The sequence below is a fragment of the Amblyomma maculatum genome, chromosome 3 (assembly GCF_055883805.1).
Source record: "Amblyomma maculatum isolate TAMU_Amacu chromosome 3, ASM5588380v1, whole genome shotgun sequence".
Taxonomy (NCBI): Eukaryota; Metazoa; Arthropoda; class Arachnida; order Ixodida; family Ixodidae; genus Amblyomma; species Amblyomma maculatum.
Window position 1 is genome coordinate 159,269,780 of NC_139346.1, and position 18,324 is coordinate 159,288,103.

The window sequence follows — 18,324 nt, forward strand, 5'->3', positions numbered from 1 at the left end:
GCCTCTCCGGCCGTGGCCGGTTCGCCGAGCGCTTTGCTCCCTCACGGCGTCCGTCCGTACGGTCCACACCATCTCCCTAGCGAGGAACTCGGGAGCAAAGAAGGGAAGAAAAAGAAATAGGGAAAAAAACTAGGCATCGGACTAAGCAAGAAGGAGCAAAAGAAGCCACGACGTTGGAAGTAGGGCCCTAGCGCAGAAAAAAAAGGAAGGATGGGACCTACAGGAACAAAAAAAAAATATCGAATAGCCAACCTACATAACAAACTACAGCGCTGCAAGAAAGAGAATCTTCGTCGAGTCTCGGCTTCCCTCAGGGGGTTTCGGAAGGAAGTTTCCTCCTCTTGTTGTTCACCTTTTTTCCTTATATTTTTTTCGGCCCGCTCGATCTCCTCTTTCGGACCCGTCGGCTGGCCGCCACCGCCGCCGACGCGCCCGCCGACCGTCCCTCGCTTCTCTCCTGCTCGAACGCTTTCCTGCATCTTTGCTTTCCTTATTTTTTCTTCCGCTATCCAGGCAGCCCGCACACTTTTTTCTTTTTCTGTCCCGCCCTTCTATCCCGCGACTTTCTTTTTTTTTCTCCAGCGAGCCTATATCCCCACCTTCCATCTCTCCATCCTACTTTCCAGGCGTCCGGCCCACGGCGATTTCTTTCCCTTACTTTCGGCGACGCCGACGCTAAACTTCTTTCTCCATCTGCCAAACTTTTCCCTTTTTTTTCCTTTCTTCCCCTACTCAGCTGTCCGTGAGGCAGCAGCAGCGGACGCGTGGGCGCGAGCCAACGAAAGAGCCTGCTCGTGCGTGCGTGCGTGTGTCTGCGTACTTGGGAAGGGCCGTCCTGGCAGTTTGTGACTTCAGGGCCAGCAAGGAAGGAGGAGAAAGGCAGCGCTGCTGCCGACGCCACGGTAGCAGCAGGAACGGATCCTAGCTCGCGCCGGGACCAGGCGAGCGTACAGGGGGGGGGGGGGGGGGGGGGGGGGGGACAACTGAGCGACCAGCAGCTAGCTAGCCCCAGCGCTCCTTGCTGGTGATCTCGCGCCGTCGAGCGCTTCTTCCTTTCTGCCACTCGCAAAGCAGCCAACAGCACAAGCGACAGCAGCAGCAGCAGTAGCGGCGGCCGGGGCTTCCTGCGTCACGGCTTCTGCGCGTCGCCCGCCGTTCTTCTTCTTTTTCTTTTTTTGACTTTCGGCCCATCGAGGCTCGAGGCGTCTTCGGCGGCGTCGTCGTTGGGCCAACTTTCTTCCTGACCCTTGGCTTCCTTTCTATTTTCTTTTTATGCACCTTTGCTTTTTTGCTGTCCCATTGCTTCTCCTACAGTTCCTGTCCTCCAGCGTCCCCACTTTTTCTTCCCCTGTCCTCTCCCCGTTTCGATTCCTGTAGTTGGCAAAGTTCTCTTTTTCTTTCTTAACCTGCCTATCTGCCTCTTCGGATAGGTGCATGTCTCCAACTTCCTTCTTTTTTCCCTCTCCCAGTGTCCGAAACTGACCCTTTTCACTCCGGAAAGAAGAAAACAAAAGGGCACCTTCCTGGCATTCTTTTCCTTCGACCAACTTTACAGCTATTCGATATGAAAAACTCGTTTTAGTACCTGGCGTCCGCAACTGCGACGTTACCTCAATGAAATAGGAATATGAAATCTTTTCTTTTTAGTTTTCTTGCCTTCTGCTGCGCAGAATGTCTCCCTTATATCCCCCCCCCCCCCTCCTTTCTTTTTATTAGTGTAAGGTCACTCGAAACGTACCTTGGAAATAGTCCTCCGGAGCCTGTCCTCGAGTCTACTCCTAGTTTATTTATTTCCGCTCCGTAAGGTCCTCCGGTGCCATTTCACACGCCGTATCCAATACCTTGGTATGGCGACATCAACTCGACGCGACAGTCTCTCCATTTTTCTTGTTTTGTTGCTATTGTTTTTCTTCCTACCTTTTTTTTGCCATTATCTTAATGACGTCCGTGTGCTATCGCCTTCGTATACGCAACTCACCGCCATCTGATCTCTTATGCGGTACGTCAAGAAGATAACAAAAAACCTAACCAGGGCGGAAGCAGCGTCGCCGGCGCCACGTTAGTCTTAGTTTGCCCGGCACAACGATAGCAAAATAAAGAAAAGAAGTTATTCACTGCTAAGGAATAGGGACGTAAACAAGCTCGAGCTGAAAGAGTCGCGACATAGGTTATTTACATCCCCGCTTCCAAGTTCCGACGCACTTGCTTATTTCTTTCATGCTCGTCCTCTCCTATAAAGATGGCGGCATAAGCCCAAGAAATAGGGAACAAGGCGGGAAGCAAAAAAGGCGAAGCCTGCCGAGAAACACTGCCGTACGAAGAGTAGACAAGAGGGTGCAAGCGGATTTGGCGGGTAATTTGTTGAGCCTGGCGGCGTTCCTAACTCGGCGCTGCGAACGTGGGATTGGGAGGGCGCAAGGTCGTCCGGGAAAAGTGAAAGGGACTGAAGGTCTTTTTGCTCTAAGTTTCAGCCTATCACGTTAGCTGCAGTGGAGTTGACATTGACTAGCAAATTGTCAAGTTCGCTCTTCGTTAGCTGTCATAGTCATCTGCTCTTCTGCCGTACGATATGCAGCTCGAGTGGTCGGCAATAAAGTGTACAGAGCAAGGTGTAGGCGCCGTGGCCGGCGACGAACAGAAACCCGTCTCGTTACTGCCATTGTGACCCATGGGTCACAATGGACCTGGAAGCGTCGGTGAGAGTGTTAAATATCGTTTTTCACGAGCCAGGCTTACTGAAACCAACCAGCGCACTCTTCACTTTCACAAAGGTACACTGGACTAAACAATTGCTTGCACATGCACTGCAGAACCGAAGTTTCGGTGTAATGGACTCTGGTATGTCACTTTTGCCTTACTTATTAACTGCCGTGTTCAGTCAGTGGAAGGGTGCTGTTAAGTGATTTCTTTTTATAAATGTTCGAAAAAAGACGGTAGTGTTGCGCTTCCAACAGGCAGAGATGAACGCCTACACTTGTACAACAGAAGCAGCCGTTGCTAGCTCTAATTTTACCCTCTGTTTTCTGCGGATGGCAACCGATAAAAGTTCTTTATTCGCTCTTGCTCAGTTCCGAGTAGGAGGTTGAAAAACCATCGTTCAGACCTACCTCTCGGGCTTTCTAAATAAAGCTCCTCTTCCCTTTATTTTTGTCACCGTCCGGAGTTATTTGGTCTCAAAACCGATGCTCGAATCTTCCCGAGAAAATTAATGAAGCTATGGTTTAACCTACGAGCGCACCCTGGCCAGTCTAGATAGACACTTTAAATGTAGCCATCTTGGTCGGCAGTTCGCGTAGGTACCGCGTGGCCGGTCTAGATGGACACTTTAAATGTAGCCATCTTGGTCGGCAGTTCGCGTAGGTACCGCGTGGCCGGTCTAGATGGACACTTTAAATGTAGCCATCTTGGTCGGCAGTTCGCGTAGGTACCGCGTGGCCGGTCTAGATGGACACTTTAAATGTAGCCATCTTGGTCGGCAGTTCGCGTAGGTACCGCGTGGCCGGTCTAGATGGACACTTTAAATGTAGCCATCTTGGTCGGCAGTTCGCGTAGGTACCGCGTGGCCGGTCTAGATGGACACTTTAAATGTAGCCATCTTGGTCGGCAGTTCGCGTAGGTACCGCGTGGCCGGTCTAGATGGACACTTTAAATGAAGCCATCTTGGTCAGCAGTTCGCGTAGGTACCGCGTGGCCGGTCTAGATGGACACTTTAGATGGAGCCATCTTGGTCGGAATTCGCGTAGGTACCGCGCTATAAATACTATCGCTCGTAAGCATAAACTTGTATCCACACGACATTCAAACGAAGCTGCGTGATGTCACCGAAACAAAATAAAGAGGTGACGTCCAATTGGAAATTGATCGAAACATCAATGCCGACTAACGCCTTAATAGGGAAATCGTTTCTTTCTGACAGCCGCTGCAGATCAAGCACGAGGCTGCTGAACTTTGCTTCTTCAAATAGACACATTTTGATTTGCACTACATCTTGGAGACCTCGCTACACTTTGTTAATTCCAAATGCCGTTGTTGTTGATTGCGAGGGTGGGAAGTGTTGGTGATTGACCTTATTGGTTCTAACGACGGCTGTAAATAAGGCTTGCGACTGGCTCTTAAACAATGAACGCTGTCGTTGTGGATCGCTTACGTGAGCGGCAATGCCTCCCTTTTTGCTGTCATTTGAAACACCAAGGTATATTCACTAAATTAATAATTGATAAGACTGATAATAACAATAGTGTAACTAATAGCACTGCCAGGTTTCGTCAGGTGAGCGCACTTCCCTAGTCGTGGTTTGTACACAACTTATTCCTGGGTACCGCGAAAACTTGAGCCAAGGGAAGTTTTTCATAGCAAAAGCCTGGGGAGGTGCAGCGAGTGTGAAAAGGATACAATAGCTATATAAACGTTCGATGGCGTGCTAGCGTAGTTATTTGCTACATGAGGAGCTTCAAATCAACAGAGGTACACGAGTTTGCATTTTTTTAATTCCGCTTTTGCATCTGTTGCAATAACGCCTTTTTGTTATGTTGCCATAGAGAAAAGAGTTGTAATCTGCCACGTTATACTGCACAGATGGTTTGGTTTGGTTTGGTTTGTGGGGTTTAACGTCCCAAAGCAACTCAGGCTATGAGAGACGCCGTAGTGGAGGACTCTGGAAATTTCGACCACCTGGGGTTCTTTAACGTGCACTGACATCGTACAGCACACGGGCGCCTTGCTTTTCGCCTCCATCGAAAAGCGGCCGCCGAGGCCGGGATTCGATCCCGCATCCTTGGGAACAGTAGTCGAGCGCACAGAAAACAGCCGGTTGACGGCGCTCCACAAGCACACGCATATAACGGCGAAACCGCTGACGGTGATTGCTTGTTTACACCGTGTCACAAAGTTTACTTTAAATTGTTCTGCTAATAAAAATGTAATCTGTCAATGAAACAAAAACACACCAAACAGAACAAAAATGTTAGCACGAGGAGGGAGAGGTAAAACCATACCAGAGGGGGAAAGCAAGCTATAAAAATGAATGCTCACTACCAATATAAAGATGCCAGCGTATATACCTCCAGCAGAAACGGGAACTCCCGTATTCGACGTCTGCCTTTGTGTTTCGGTCCATGGACAAGCCCGTCGCCTTTTCAGGGGCAAACAACTTTCGACAATGGTAATACGGGAACGGTCCGCCCGACTCCGCCACAAAAGGCCCGCTAGCCAACGAGGCCCAGCCACCTCCTCCTCTGTTCAGTCCCTCGCCCCCGCGGTGCCCGGACCCAACAGCGAAGTCCAGACCTCGCTATTTTGTCGGGCGGAGGCAACAGAGGTTCCCTTTAGAGCGAACGTTCGCAACCGGTTCTGAACCACTCGGTGGCGAATGTCCAGCAAATATTTCACCGGAGATTTACATTATTGCTACGTGTGCTGTTCCCACGCTGCCATCCGCGAAAAGAACGGGTCTCTCCGTCATGCGAGGTCACTAATGCCTACAGCGTGGCTGTGTAGCACGGCGTGAAAAGCAAGCGAAGCCACGTGATATAGAAAGCAGTAAGCACTACGGCCGTTATTTTGTTCCTACATAATTTGTACAAGAGACGCCTGATGTCCTGAAAAACCAGAAAGCAGAGTTAAAGGCACTAATATTTGCATTGTTAACGGCATTAGATTATCAAACCGATTCGCAAGAAATGCGGGACATGGCGTCGTTTCTGTAAATAACTGGAAAAATATGAATAAGCTTAAGGGTGGAACCATTCACATTTAACAAAGGCTTTTTATAATCTTGTAGTAGCGATACTAAATATCAGGCGTCCTATAGTGAGCTCAGCCACTGCACCGAGGATAGCCACCGGCAACAGAAGGTGACGAGAGAAATCACAACTTTAAGGTGCCATTCCAGGGCAATTGGCACAGTTATGCAAATACTCAAATACTTATGCAAATGCAAATAGTACTCATTTTTCAATTCATTTTGAACACATCGCAGAAATAAAGCGCACCGTCCACCTGTTATGGGACCGCAGATCTGTCGAAGATACAGCAGAAAGTTTCGCTTCACGGCCAGGTATAGGCACGGATAAGTTCCATTACTCACGTCGATCGCGCCACAAGCATATATACACTCCGGTGATCTAGTTTAAGGAAAGATCTCGGCGACACACACATCTGGCATATTCAGCTGAAACTTCATTGGGGGCCTTGTTACTGTTAGAAATAAAGAGGGGGAGGGGGGGGGGGGGTATATGGGCGATGCTCAAGTTCCGCCTTTAAGGTGTGATACAATATCGTTAATGACCTCCGTCCGCGGCTAGACATTGCATTCCTTATACTTGGTTTTGCTCGTTCACATGCATGCGGTCCTTTCTCGCTGAATTACCGATCCCTTATTCACTTGAGCCTTAAGGAAAGCTGCAGCATCCGATTCATTTCTTGGTGGACGACTACACTCATGAGTGGCATACAACTGGAGGTTTGAACTCGTATTGAAAGCTAGCCGTCAATGTGAGTAGCAGATAGATGTCAAATGGGAAGTGAAATAGTATGACACGATCCTGAACACGGTACAAAGAACTGTTGCGCCACATTTGTGATACGAGATCACCTGCGAATTTCTTTCAGTACATTTTTCTCAATTGAGGATGACGGCAACGCCTTTTCTTTGACCGAATGAGTAGCATACGTTGTCGCGTTAAAAAAAAAATAATGCTGGCCCCATTTTGTACTATGCCTATCACGTGGTCTGGGTCTTTTAACAAAATCTCCAACTATCCCCTATTCTCCAGTCTTCTCGAAGTGATTGGGAGGCGACTCTGCTCAGCAGCACCGGAATACCGAGGAGCAAATAGTTCTGGTCCAACAGGCTCGAGCGGCTGCTACGACCTATGACGCCACGGAATAGAGATGACACCTACAGGTTTTCCCTCTGAATTTAATCCTAGCGCCAGCGGAAATAATCTGAGCGCATACTGATATAATCTAAGCGCCATGCAATATAATTCGAATGCCAAGCATTTAACCATAGCGCCAGCACATTTAATCCAAGCGCCAACTCGAATAATGTCCGCGCCAACCAATTTAATCCGAGTGCCAACGCAATTAATACAAGCGCCAGCAAATTTAATCCGGGTGCCAACCAAATTAATCCACATGTGAAAAATGAATGTGGTGGAGGGCTCCAAAGCATGAAACATGAATTCCAGAAATAAATAGAAATTGAGATCACATTCCAGACCACGCGACGAGTAAGCGAAGCGTTAGCTTATTGGATGACTTTCGTCAATATTATGACAAACGCACAATTTCGGCACTGAAATACTGAAGGGTCCCAGAGCTGTGGCGCACTGGCTCTATATTCCAAGAGGACAGTTTATCCCAGAAATGTGCGCACTGCTGATTACAGAATATATACAGAATTAAAATGTCTTCGATGAAACACAATTATTTTATCACACAATTAAAAAACGTTTTAATCAATCGTATCTAATTTAGCTATATGTAATTTCATCAGCCAAACATTACACACCCAATGCCAAAAAGTTCCAAAGCAGACGGCAAGTTTTCCGCCTCCGTTTACTCGATGCCGAATTGTCGTCTGTTTTTGCGCTATGCTAGGAGAATGGATGAAAGCACAGACACGTGAATTCACTATTAGAAATAGGCGTACTTTCTTTTGCAAGAAATAGAAATGTTTTCTCAAGAGCATAAAACAAAAACTGCTAGAAACGCAGAAGACAAGAGATTTCAAAGCAGGCGGCAATCTTCGCGCCTCCGTTGTGTGTGCCGCGTTGTCGTCTGCATTTGCACGACGGAGTAGAGCCGGACGGTGGTGGTGCGTACTCGTATATTATAGGCAGGTGGTAGTCTACGTGTTTTCATTAATTTTGCATTAACTTTAACGCGCATTATTTTCTTCCATGGAAGCTGATGAGCAGTGCCCTGACATCCTAATCGGGCACCGAAAACGGGGACCGCCGTTCAAGCCTCCAGGTGCACCAAAAAGAAAGAACAGCAAAGTCTCCGAGCATGACAGGGCCAGAATTCTCGAAGTGTCGAGGCGTGGAGGAGATGTGAAAAAATTGGCAGACACGCTGGGCATCAATTTAAAGACGGCGAGATCCATTGCAGCGAGCGATAGAGAAGCGTTGAAGAAAGGCGGAACATCGAAGAAATTCGGAAATGAGGTAGTAACGGCTCTAAAGAATATTGTGGACAACAACCCTGCTTTCACGCTAAAGCAAATAAAGCAAGCAGTGGAAGAAGAATTGCCGGGAATCGCCATCAGCACAAGTAGCATTGATCGCCTACTGGATTCGCACGGTTACGCTATGAAGTTGATGACTCAGAGGCCCATTGACCGCAACAGAGACGACGTGAAACGCAGCCGCAAAACATGCGCGCAATGGTTGCAGTGTGAAGGACCTCGCTTGCGCAGGTTTTACATCGATGAGACCAACTATACCATATGGTGTTCAAGGAGCTTGGGCCGTGCAGTGAAGGGACAGCCTGCGGTGCAGACGACGACTGGCACCAAAGGAGCAAACCTTAACATTCTCGCCTGCATGTCCGCAAATGGTGTCATTCATTGGACGGCCGTAGAAAAGGTTCACTGGGTCGTTTTCAATTAATTTTTGAGCGACATATCAGCCCGTGTCGAAAGTGAAGAGCCTGGTTCTGAAGCGGTTTTTATTTTTGACAACGCTCCAGCTCACAGCCGTGCGGAACAGGCAAGCCTGGCCAGTCAGACGCACTCGATCAAGCGGCTGCCTCCATATAGTCCATTTTTCAACCCTATAGAGGAAGTCTTTTCGAAGTTCAAGTCGGAAGTCAAAGCTTTCCTCAGCGAGCGGAGAGACCTGGTGCTAATCCCTCCTCCCGGAATGACTAAAAAGGACCATCGGCGCAGTTTGTTGCTAGACGCTGCCCGACACTCTATGCAGCAAATACAAAGGGTAGAGTGTGCTGCTTTTGACCGCCATAACTTTTCTTTTATACGGGCAGCTTTGCATGAAGACGATATGTAAAACGTTCTGAGTTATACTTAGACCTGCCTAATGTCTCCTAGAAAATAAAATTGCATTTCAGTCGGCTGCTTCTGTGCTTGTACGTGCTTGTAGTTTGCTGGCAACCTACGCTGCTAGGATTGCCGCCCAGGCAAATTAAGTACTGCTGCTAAGGTGACCATAGTGCGAAGCCAGTAGCTATTCCTGGTCTCAGTTGTAAGCTCCGCTGTACATAGTATCATTCACTCTACCGTGTCGCGGCCAGACTGAATGCAGGGGCGCGCTCTCTCTTTCCGTGGTAGCGTTGCTCTAAGTCTTCACGCCGAAACCAACTGTGTGTTACGCTGATCCTTTTCTGCTAGTGGTGTTAAATCATGATTAGAAACCCAAATACATTTCTGCACCAGTTGCAATTTGTTGTGTGAAGACCGCACTTGCCATCAGCATGCAGATTCAGTGCATAAGACAACCCATGATAAGCAGTGCTTAACCAAACAATTAGAAGCTGACAGGTATATTTATTCACTTGCCATGCGTCTGAGCTAAAAGCTGCAAGAGACGTGTCACAAACCGCTTTTTTTTTTTTTTTTTTTCAGCTGCACATATGGTTCTTGGTTGTTGCAAAAATATAAGAACAAAGCGAAATAGCGCATGCAGATGGGACGCTTACTCGTCGCATGGTCTGGAATGTGATCTCAATTACTATTTATTTCTCGAATTCATGTTTTGTGCTTTGGAGCCCTCCACCACATTGATTTTCCACATGTGGATTAAATTGGTTGGCACCCGGATTAAATTCGCTGGCGCTTGTATTAATTGCGTTGGCACTCGGATTAAATTGGTTGGCGCGGACATTATTCGAGTTGGCGCTTGGATTAAATATGCTGGCGCTATGATTAAATACTTGGCACTCGAATTATATTGCACGGCACTTAGATTATATCAGTCGGCGCTCAGATTATTTCCGCTGGCGCTAGGATTAAATTCAGAGGGAAAACCTGTAGTTTAGTGGTGCCCACGGGCATCACCCTCTCTTTGCTGACTTTGGCAGGTAACGCTCTCAATACGTTCACCTCACAACCACGCACCACACGTTGCGGCCTGGGCTCAACACAACCTGCCTGTATATAGCTGAGAAAATCTTATTGCAAAGCCAGCTCAGGTTGGAAGATCAGGTAAAAGAATAAATGTTTCGATAATGTTTAACCAAACTTTTTGGGGATGGGGAAGCATAAAGAGGCCCCCTCGTGACAGTTCCGATATGCAGAATGGAAAATATACGAGACCGATCTTTCACTGAGAGTAGGTACTATATCGCAACAGCGCTCTACGTCTCAGACACTTCCTTTTTCAGCAGATGGAACCATCTTATCAGAATATTATCTTCGAATCTCATTCTCGACAATGTCGAGCGAAATAGATCTAGATAGCGTATCTTCCCCAACGCGCAATACAAGTCGCGTTTGCTACGTATAACATTCACTTTTTATTTTATGAAGTGACGTTCAGGTTCTACTCGCAACCCGCTCTCTTTTTTCACTCGGGGACTGCAAAAATATCACGCGCCATATATCTTTCACTAGTCCCTTCAAAGTACTACATTCAGCGCGGAATAGAGATAGATAGAGAGAGAGAGAGAGAGAGGAAGAGAGAGAAAGGGATTTCTCTGCTCACCTAAACTTCAGATAAACTACTCATAACTCAGAAGCCTCAATATCCCACTAAAATATTCGCTTCTGAGCGATATCAGGTAAGCGCTGACGCCCAGAAGAATCCAGACGAACGTCCGCCAACACACACACACACACACACACACACACACACACACACACACACACACACACACACACACACACACACACACACACACACACACACACACACACACACACACACACACACACACACACACACACACACACACACACACACACACACACACACACACACACACACAACACACACACACACACACACACACACACACACACACACACACACACACACACACACACACACACACACACACACACACACACACACACACACACACACACACACACACACACACACACACACACACACACACACACACAAACACACACACACACACACACACACACACACACACACACACACACACACACACACACACACACACCGTAAACCAATGGTGTCAACCTTCAGACCGCGACGGCGTAATGGAAACACGTGTCGGCTTCCTATCCGTTAAACGCTCCAAACAAGCGACTAGAAGGGCGACGGGGAAAAATATGACCACAAATACTTCTCGCCGCCACTTTTCGACGCGCTCAAATAAAGCGTAACCGCGGGAGCTCTATAAGCCCCTGAGCTCACGCAGATAAAGAGAGGAGAGAGCAGTAAAGAAATGTGAAATTATGAAAGCAAAGAATAAGAACGGGCATAAATAAAACGACACAGCGCCAACGACCTACGCCCATTCATAAAAGCCCGGAAACGCTAAAAGCGGCTGAAGTACCTACTCCGTGTCAAGCAAGCGGAGCTCGAGAAGGGATGAGAAAAAGGGGGAGAAGGGGAACGAGGGAAGAGCTGCTCACCAGGCTTTTCCTCCCTTTCGCCCCGTCATGCGTCTCGCGCAGTCTATATAGCCGGCTGCTCGCTCTAATATGTTTCGCCGAACAATCCACGCTCCCTGGTGGCCTCATTCGTCTCTCCTTTCATCTTAAGCCGTCCCTGGATATCGCACTACCCTTCGTTTATTGTGTGTGTGTGTGTGTGTGTGTGTGTGTGTGTGTGTGTGTGTGTGTGTGTGTGTGTGTGTGTGTGTGTGTGTGTGTGTGTGTGTGTGTGTGTGTGTGTGTGTGTGTGTGTGTGTGTGTGTGTGTGTGTGTGTGTGTGTGTGTGTGTGTGTGTGTGTGTGTGTGTGTGTGTGTGTGTGTGTGTGTGTGTGTGTGTGTGTGTGTGTGTGTGTGTGTGTGTGTGTGTGTGTGTGTGTGTGTGTGTGTGTGTGTGTGTGTGTGTGTGTGTGTGTGTGTGTGTGTGTGTGTGTGTGTGTGTGTGTGTGTGTGTGTGTGTGTGTGTGTGTGTGTGTGTGTGTGTGTGTGTGTGTGTGTGTGTGTGTGTGTGTGTGTGTGTGTGTGTGTGTGTGTGTGTGTGTGTGTGTGTGTGTGTGTGTGTGTGTGTGTGTGTGTGTGTGTGTGTGTGTGTGTGTGTGTGTGTGTGTGTGTGTGTGTGTGTGTGTGTGTGTGTGTGTGTGTGTGTGTGTGTGTGTGTGTGTGTGTGTGTGTGTGTGTGTGTGTGTGTGTGTGTGTGTGTGTGTGTGTGTGTGTGTGTGTGTGTGTGTGTGTGTGTGTGTGTGTGTGTGTGTGTGTGTGAGGGGGTTTCGCGAGGGAGGTCATGTTCATCGCGTCGCAGTGCGCGGACGAATCAGTAACACGCCTGGACAAGAGCCCCACGTGTGAAAATAACACTTAAAAAAAACTTTATAGAGAAGTAAGAGGGCTAAACGAAAGCGTACACAGTTGAGACTAATTGGAACATAAAAAAAAAAAAGATGAGGTGCTATCGTCAAAAGTGACGGCTAGGTTTTATTTTTTAGGAAGGTGGGTAATACGAGCGGTGAAAAATAATACAGGTTTTCATGGAGGGCGAGAAAGGCACAGTAGCTGACAATGTCCCAAGCCTGAATTCGGGAGAAGCGTAAGTGAATGGAAGCAAATAGTATTCTGAATTGAAATTAAGGAACATCAGTCTTGACAGGACCAAACTCTGAGACAAAATCCCTCTTTAAACACTGAACCTTAAAACAGTGAAAGTTAGACTAAAATTTTAATCAATATATTCAACCAATGAAAGAAAATATCCAACAGACACCTGTTACGATGGGAGAATTGAGAAGTGCGATTACTTGAGAAACGCCGAACGCGGAAGCTGTTAAAATTAAGTAAAATATCAACTCGAAGAATAAACAGAATGAAAGGATCTGAACTGAGTCTACGCCAGAAGATCCTTTATTAAACTTGCAAAGTTTCTATGCCGCATGTGCTCGTCTCATTTTTCCCACAGCCATGTTTACAGGAGGAGGTCGCACTTCTCAGCAATAAACAGGCTCGTTACCGAGTCAATAACATAGTCCGTTTGTCTTCCATCTCTGCGGCACTCCATTGTATGTTGTCGTCTCCATCATCCTCGTTCATTTCTCTTTTTGTTTTCTCTCTCTCCGTCATCATCCAACCGCATACGTCAAGATGTGTCGCGTCGACGACCTGTCCCTGTTACATCACCTCGTTCTGATCGCGTCATATCTCTCTGTACCTCAAGCTTTCCCTCGTTTCCCTTCTATCCCATTCATTTTTCCCCAGATCACCAGCCGTTCCAGTTATCCTCTTTTTCCAGGCAAACAGACAGGCGATCTGCTGTATATATATAGACCCAGATGTCTTTTCCTTTGCTTTCCCTATTTTGACGCCAGAGGAGCACCTCTTTCTCCCCAGAAACACCGCCAGCCTCTTGATCCCAGTTCCCCCTTCTCGGCGCGGAGCGAGCGAGCCTTGTCATTTCTCTCCCTGTGCCATCGACTCCCATAAGTGTACATAAAGTCGGGCGCAACTACAAAAGATAGAGCAGCGTGCCATATAGCTCCTAGCCGAAAACCCTCCTTTCTCCTCTCTCACTGGCCGAGCAAAAGAGAGGCGGCTTGTAAGGCCCGGCGAGTGTAATCGACCTTGGTCTACTCAGCGCGGCATTCCCTTCTGTATATGTGGCCGCTTTCTCCTCACTGGCGACTCCTTATACATTTTCCCTGTTTCCTTCTTTTGTTATTTCGACCTCAAGGAGGGAAAGAGAGCGTCGGAGAGCGACGACGCAAGAAGTTGCGGGGGAGTCGAGAGAGATGGATGCTGAGGAGGCGAAGTAGGAGAAATTGTACAGAGGTGCATTTCGCCGCCCCCTCTTCTCGATCTTTCTCTTCCCCTTTCGAGGAGGAAGACTGACTCAGCCACCATGAAGCCAAACAGGGAAAGGGAGAAAACGGGAGAGCACTGAGGGAAGCAAAAGGAAGAAAATGATCAAATGGAGCAAAACGGAGAAAAAAAGCAAGCGGTTTTATTGGGTTGTACGTATGTATGTCTACTACCGCACCGCGCAGTCGGCTTGCCGGGCATTTGCGGAGGGGAAAATAAAAGGGAAACGCTGTTCGCTGAGTGCCTTCTCTGTGCGACTCACTGTCGAGAATTGGGAAGCAGAGAGAATGGAGGGAGGGGGAAGCGGTTAGTTCCTGAGCTGTCTGTACGTGTGTCGCTACTCGCATAAACGGTTTTCGGAGGCTGGAATTTGATCCCGAAAGGGGTTTAACATCGAGGAAATTACTCGTTTTTCCTTGCTCCCTCTCCCGTTTTCCGTTTTGCCCCCCTTTTTACGCTACTATTTGTTTAATAAGCTGCCGTTTCTTTTTTGCCGACTTTCCTTTATTTTTCTTCTATTTCCTACTCTTTCGCTTGTCTGCAGAGGAGCGTTATTTGTCTTCATTCCTGTGTCTGCGACTTCGTAATCGCACTCTCTGAGTGGTCGTTACATAACAGATCCGTTTGTGTTTCCGGTTAAGAGGGCGCATAATGGTCCGCAATCCGTATGGAAGCTGGAAAAGATTGCCGCTAAATGGCGTTAGAAAAGTGAGCTTTCCTCGTGCGTGCTTTATGTACAGGGCGTATTCCGGCTGGAACTCTCCTCAATAATAGTATGAAATGATTTTCATGGAGCTGTGGAGTGAATGAACAAGCGAGTAGTTTATGTATAATAGGTTTGTTTGTTTGTTTTCTTGGCGTACGAGCGATGTTGTGTTTTTTTTTGTTTTTGTTTTTGTTTTTGAAGGGAAGGGGAGGGAGGCAAACGGGCCCAAGTTTCTAAAGCATGGAAATCACGAAATGTTGCACATTCATACTTTAAGCTATCTCTATCATAAACGTTTTTTTAACATCTTTGTGACAAGTTTCAAGTGTTGACTTGTTCCTTAGAAATTGCCTTCGTAACTTCGTTTTTATGCTGGGTAGGATAGTCTGTTTCGTGAACCAGCTGAAATCGAAAATGAGCAAGAACGAAAGACGGATTTTTTTTTTCTCAGCACTTCATATCACATGTCATTCTCCACAAATGCGAGCATTTGTTTAGGCCGAATATAATCCGAAGGTTTTTCTCAGCGAAACTGTCCCGAAAAGTAAGTTAAACGTGGAAGGCGCTTCAAACGAAGTTCATTCCCAGAAGCACATCAGTGGAAGAGCTTCATGGCCAGGCTAGCCACGTTAACTGCTAGTCTTGTAAATCTGGACGCATCTTGTCTGATCGTGCATATGAAATCCTTAGAGTAGCGAGAAAAGTGAACTGTGATTATTTCGCGACATCTCAGATATCCTACAGCATGAATCAGGATTCCAGTTTATCGCTGAAAGACATTTAAATCACAGTAACGGACTCCACTGACACGTTAGCAAAAAGCGAATCGAAAAATCAGGGAGCATGCGGCGCCTTCAGCGCTGGTTTACAGCTCGAGGAATTAGGAGTAAATGTTTTTTTTTTTTTTTTTTACCCTACTAATTTGCACGTTTCACACAACTTTTAACAAGCTTATGAGTAAGCCCGTTAAAGTGGTATGGGTCACTTAACGGGTTTTGCATATTGACCATCCTTCCTAATGAGCTAATTATAGCAAGGAGCTCTTTAGACGCATGGCGGCAATATATTAATTTGGCCGTTTCACAAGACATAAAAAAAAAAGTGGCCAACCCCAACGAGTTATTAGCTTGCAGTAGACTCCGTCGGCGTTGAACATCGAAGACCGTACAGGAAGATTTGGCAGCGCAACCAGTTGTTCCCAACTCGATCACTTACCTCTTCCTGGATGAATGCACGTACATAAATCTCGCGCCCCCTCTCTCTTTTGCATACTCCTTCCGCGCCGGCGCGACACATTTAGCATCGCGGGCACTATGGCTTACACTGCTTTCTCTTCTTTTCTTTGCTTTACAGAGAATCGTGACCCTTTGAAGCCGCGGAAAAAAACATCAATTAGACACTTGGCCCGTCGCGTATATATATAGAATCCCGCGCGGAGGAAGACCGAGGCAGTGACAAACCACGGAAGGCACGACAACTGGAGAACAACCCGACGACTTTCGGCATCGATAGACCATTTTTCACCAACGTGAGCGAAATATGCACGCTAAGAAAAGAATGCATATAACGAGGAAAAATTAAAGCGAGAAATCGCGAGGCCTTTTAGTCGAGAGCGATATCCGTCCTGTCATCCGTCCATATTTCATATAGTCTGATTTCAAGCAACCTCTCAGTGAGCGATCGACGGGAATGAAAGGAATTGAAATAAAAAAAAAAAAGGTATAGACGCTCTTCGCCAGATCCGTTGGCGGCGTTTCAAGAGCGAAACGCAGAAAGGAGCCAAAAAGTTTGTGGACGTTGCGTGGAAGAAAAGACAGGTGCCTCACCGCGAGGGAGATAGAGCCCGTCTGGATGCCCGCGGACTGCACGGCACAAATGAATGACTTTTGAAGCACGTTGTAACGAGGGAACCTCGAGATAAGATGGTATACGATCAAATGCGATGAACACGCAGCACTGTGCCGTGTAAAGAATCTATAGGGCCGCATCCGGTCAAGCTTCATAAAACCAGCGCTAAGATTACGGAAACCTAATTGCAGCCCGATGCACACACTATGACGCTGGCACGCGGAACAGTGGCTTATGAACTGGAAGAAGGGGAAAAAAAAAAAAAGAATGAAGTGAGAAGGATTACGGTTTGCTTCCTAAAAACCGCAGAATTATTGCACGTGGTGCTTTCAGTTCAGTTCAGTTCAGTCGTTCAGTCGTGTCCGACTCTTCGTGACCCTATGGACCATATCACGCCATGCTTTCCGGTCTCTCACTATCTTCCTAACATCACATAACTTCATCTGCAGCGCCTCGAGGATGCCATCTAACCATCGCGTTCGCTGCCTACCCCTTCTCCGGTGATCCTCAGCCTCTCCCGAACTCAAATATTTCTCCAGCGACTCCTCTCTTGTCATCAGATGACCAAAGTAGTTGAGCTTTAACTAGAATGCTTTGCTAGAATGTAAAATCCTTCTCTCCATTTCTTTTACGATGCATCACCGGGGCATGCGGTATATACCCTAACTTCTCGATGAATTTCCGTCTCTGAAGTTCTAGTAGCAACTTATCTCCATCAGTAGTAAATACGCAGTTTTGTTCAGATATGTCTTCTAATGAAAAAACCTTGATCGTAGAAATTAATTTGGTTCGCTTTGGCTTGCGGGGTCTAACTTTCTTAAGCGACTCGGGCTATGAAGAGAGCCGTAGTGGAGGGCTCCGAGAAGCCTTGCCACTCTTCTTATGCTTGGATGCTATCACATTTTTTTTTAGAAGTTTACGATGCTGCCTTCGAAATACATTGTGACTAATGCATGCGGATCATTATTTCATTGCTACAAACCACCGCTGTTATTATTATTATTATTATTATTATTATTATTATTATTATTATTATTATTATTATTATTATTATTATTATTATTATTATTATTATTATTATTATTATTATTATTATTATTATTATAAGGGATCTGAATTTTTTTCTAGCGTCTTGTCCTCTTGTTATACCGCTGTTGTGGTTACCGAAACCTGGCTGTCAAGTGATATTCCTTCCAATGATTTCTTTCCAAATAATTACTCTGTTTTTCGTAGCGACCGCCCTGAAACAGGTCCCAAATCAAGAGGAGGTGGAGTGCTCATTGCTATTGACAGTTTTGTGAAGTGTGTTCGACGTTCCGATCTGGAAACTGTTGAAGAATGTGTGTGGCTCGAGCTCACTTTAAATCGACATGAAAAACCTTTTCTTGCAGCTTTCTGCATTCCTCCGAATCTTCCTCCTCCAGCCTATGATGATGTTCTGCTCTCAATCGAACATGTTATAACCCGTCATAGCAAACACAAACTTCTTATTTTAGGCGATTTTAATACTCCTGGTATCAACTGGAACTCATTTATTTCTTCTCACAACAACCATTACATATTAAGTAAGTGTAACGCTCTACTTGATTTTATAGCCTTTAACTCTTTGCAGCAACACAATTTCACTGAAAACTGCTGTGGTAATATTCTTGACATCTGTCTATCGAATTTTGAAAGTGTTCGAGTCTCGAGTTCAGACATACCGCTTACTCGCTGTGACAAATTTCACCCTCCGCTTCTAGTTACTACTGCTGTCTCTGCCTCACCTTCTACTAATTCAGATCGGGTTTGGAATTCGCCCCGTTTCGCGTATGCACGTGGTGATTATGTCGGTCTT

The 18,324-nt window shown here is 46.7% G+C and overlaps 1 pseudogene; it reads left to right on the forward strand.

The window, feature by feature from the left end:
* Nucleotides 1–7,593: 7,593 nt before the first annotated feature.
* LOC146196630 (uncharacterized) lies at nucleotides 7,594–9,046 on the forward strand (annotated as a pseudogene).
* The last annotated feature ends 9,278 nt before the right edge of the window (nucleotides 9,047–18,324 follow it).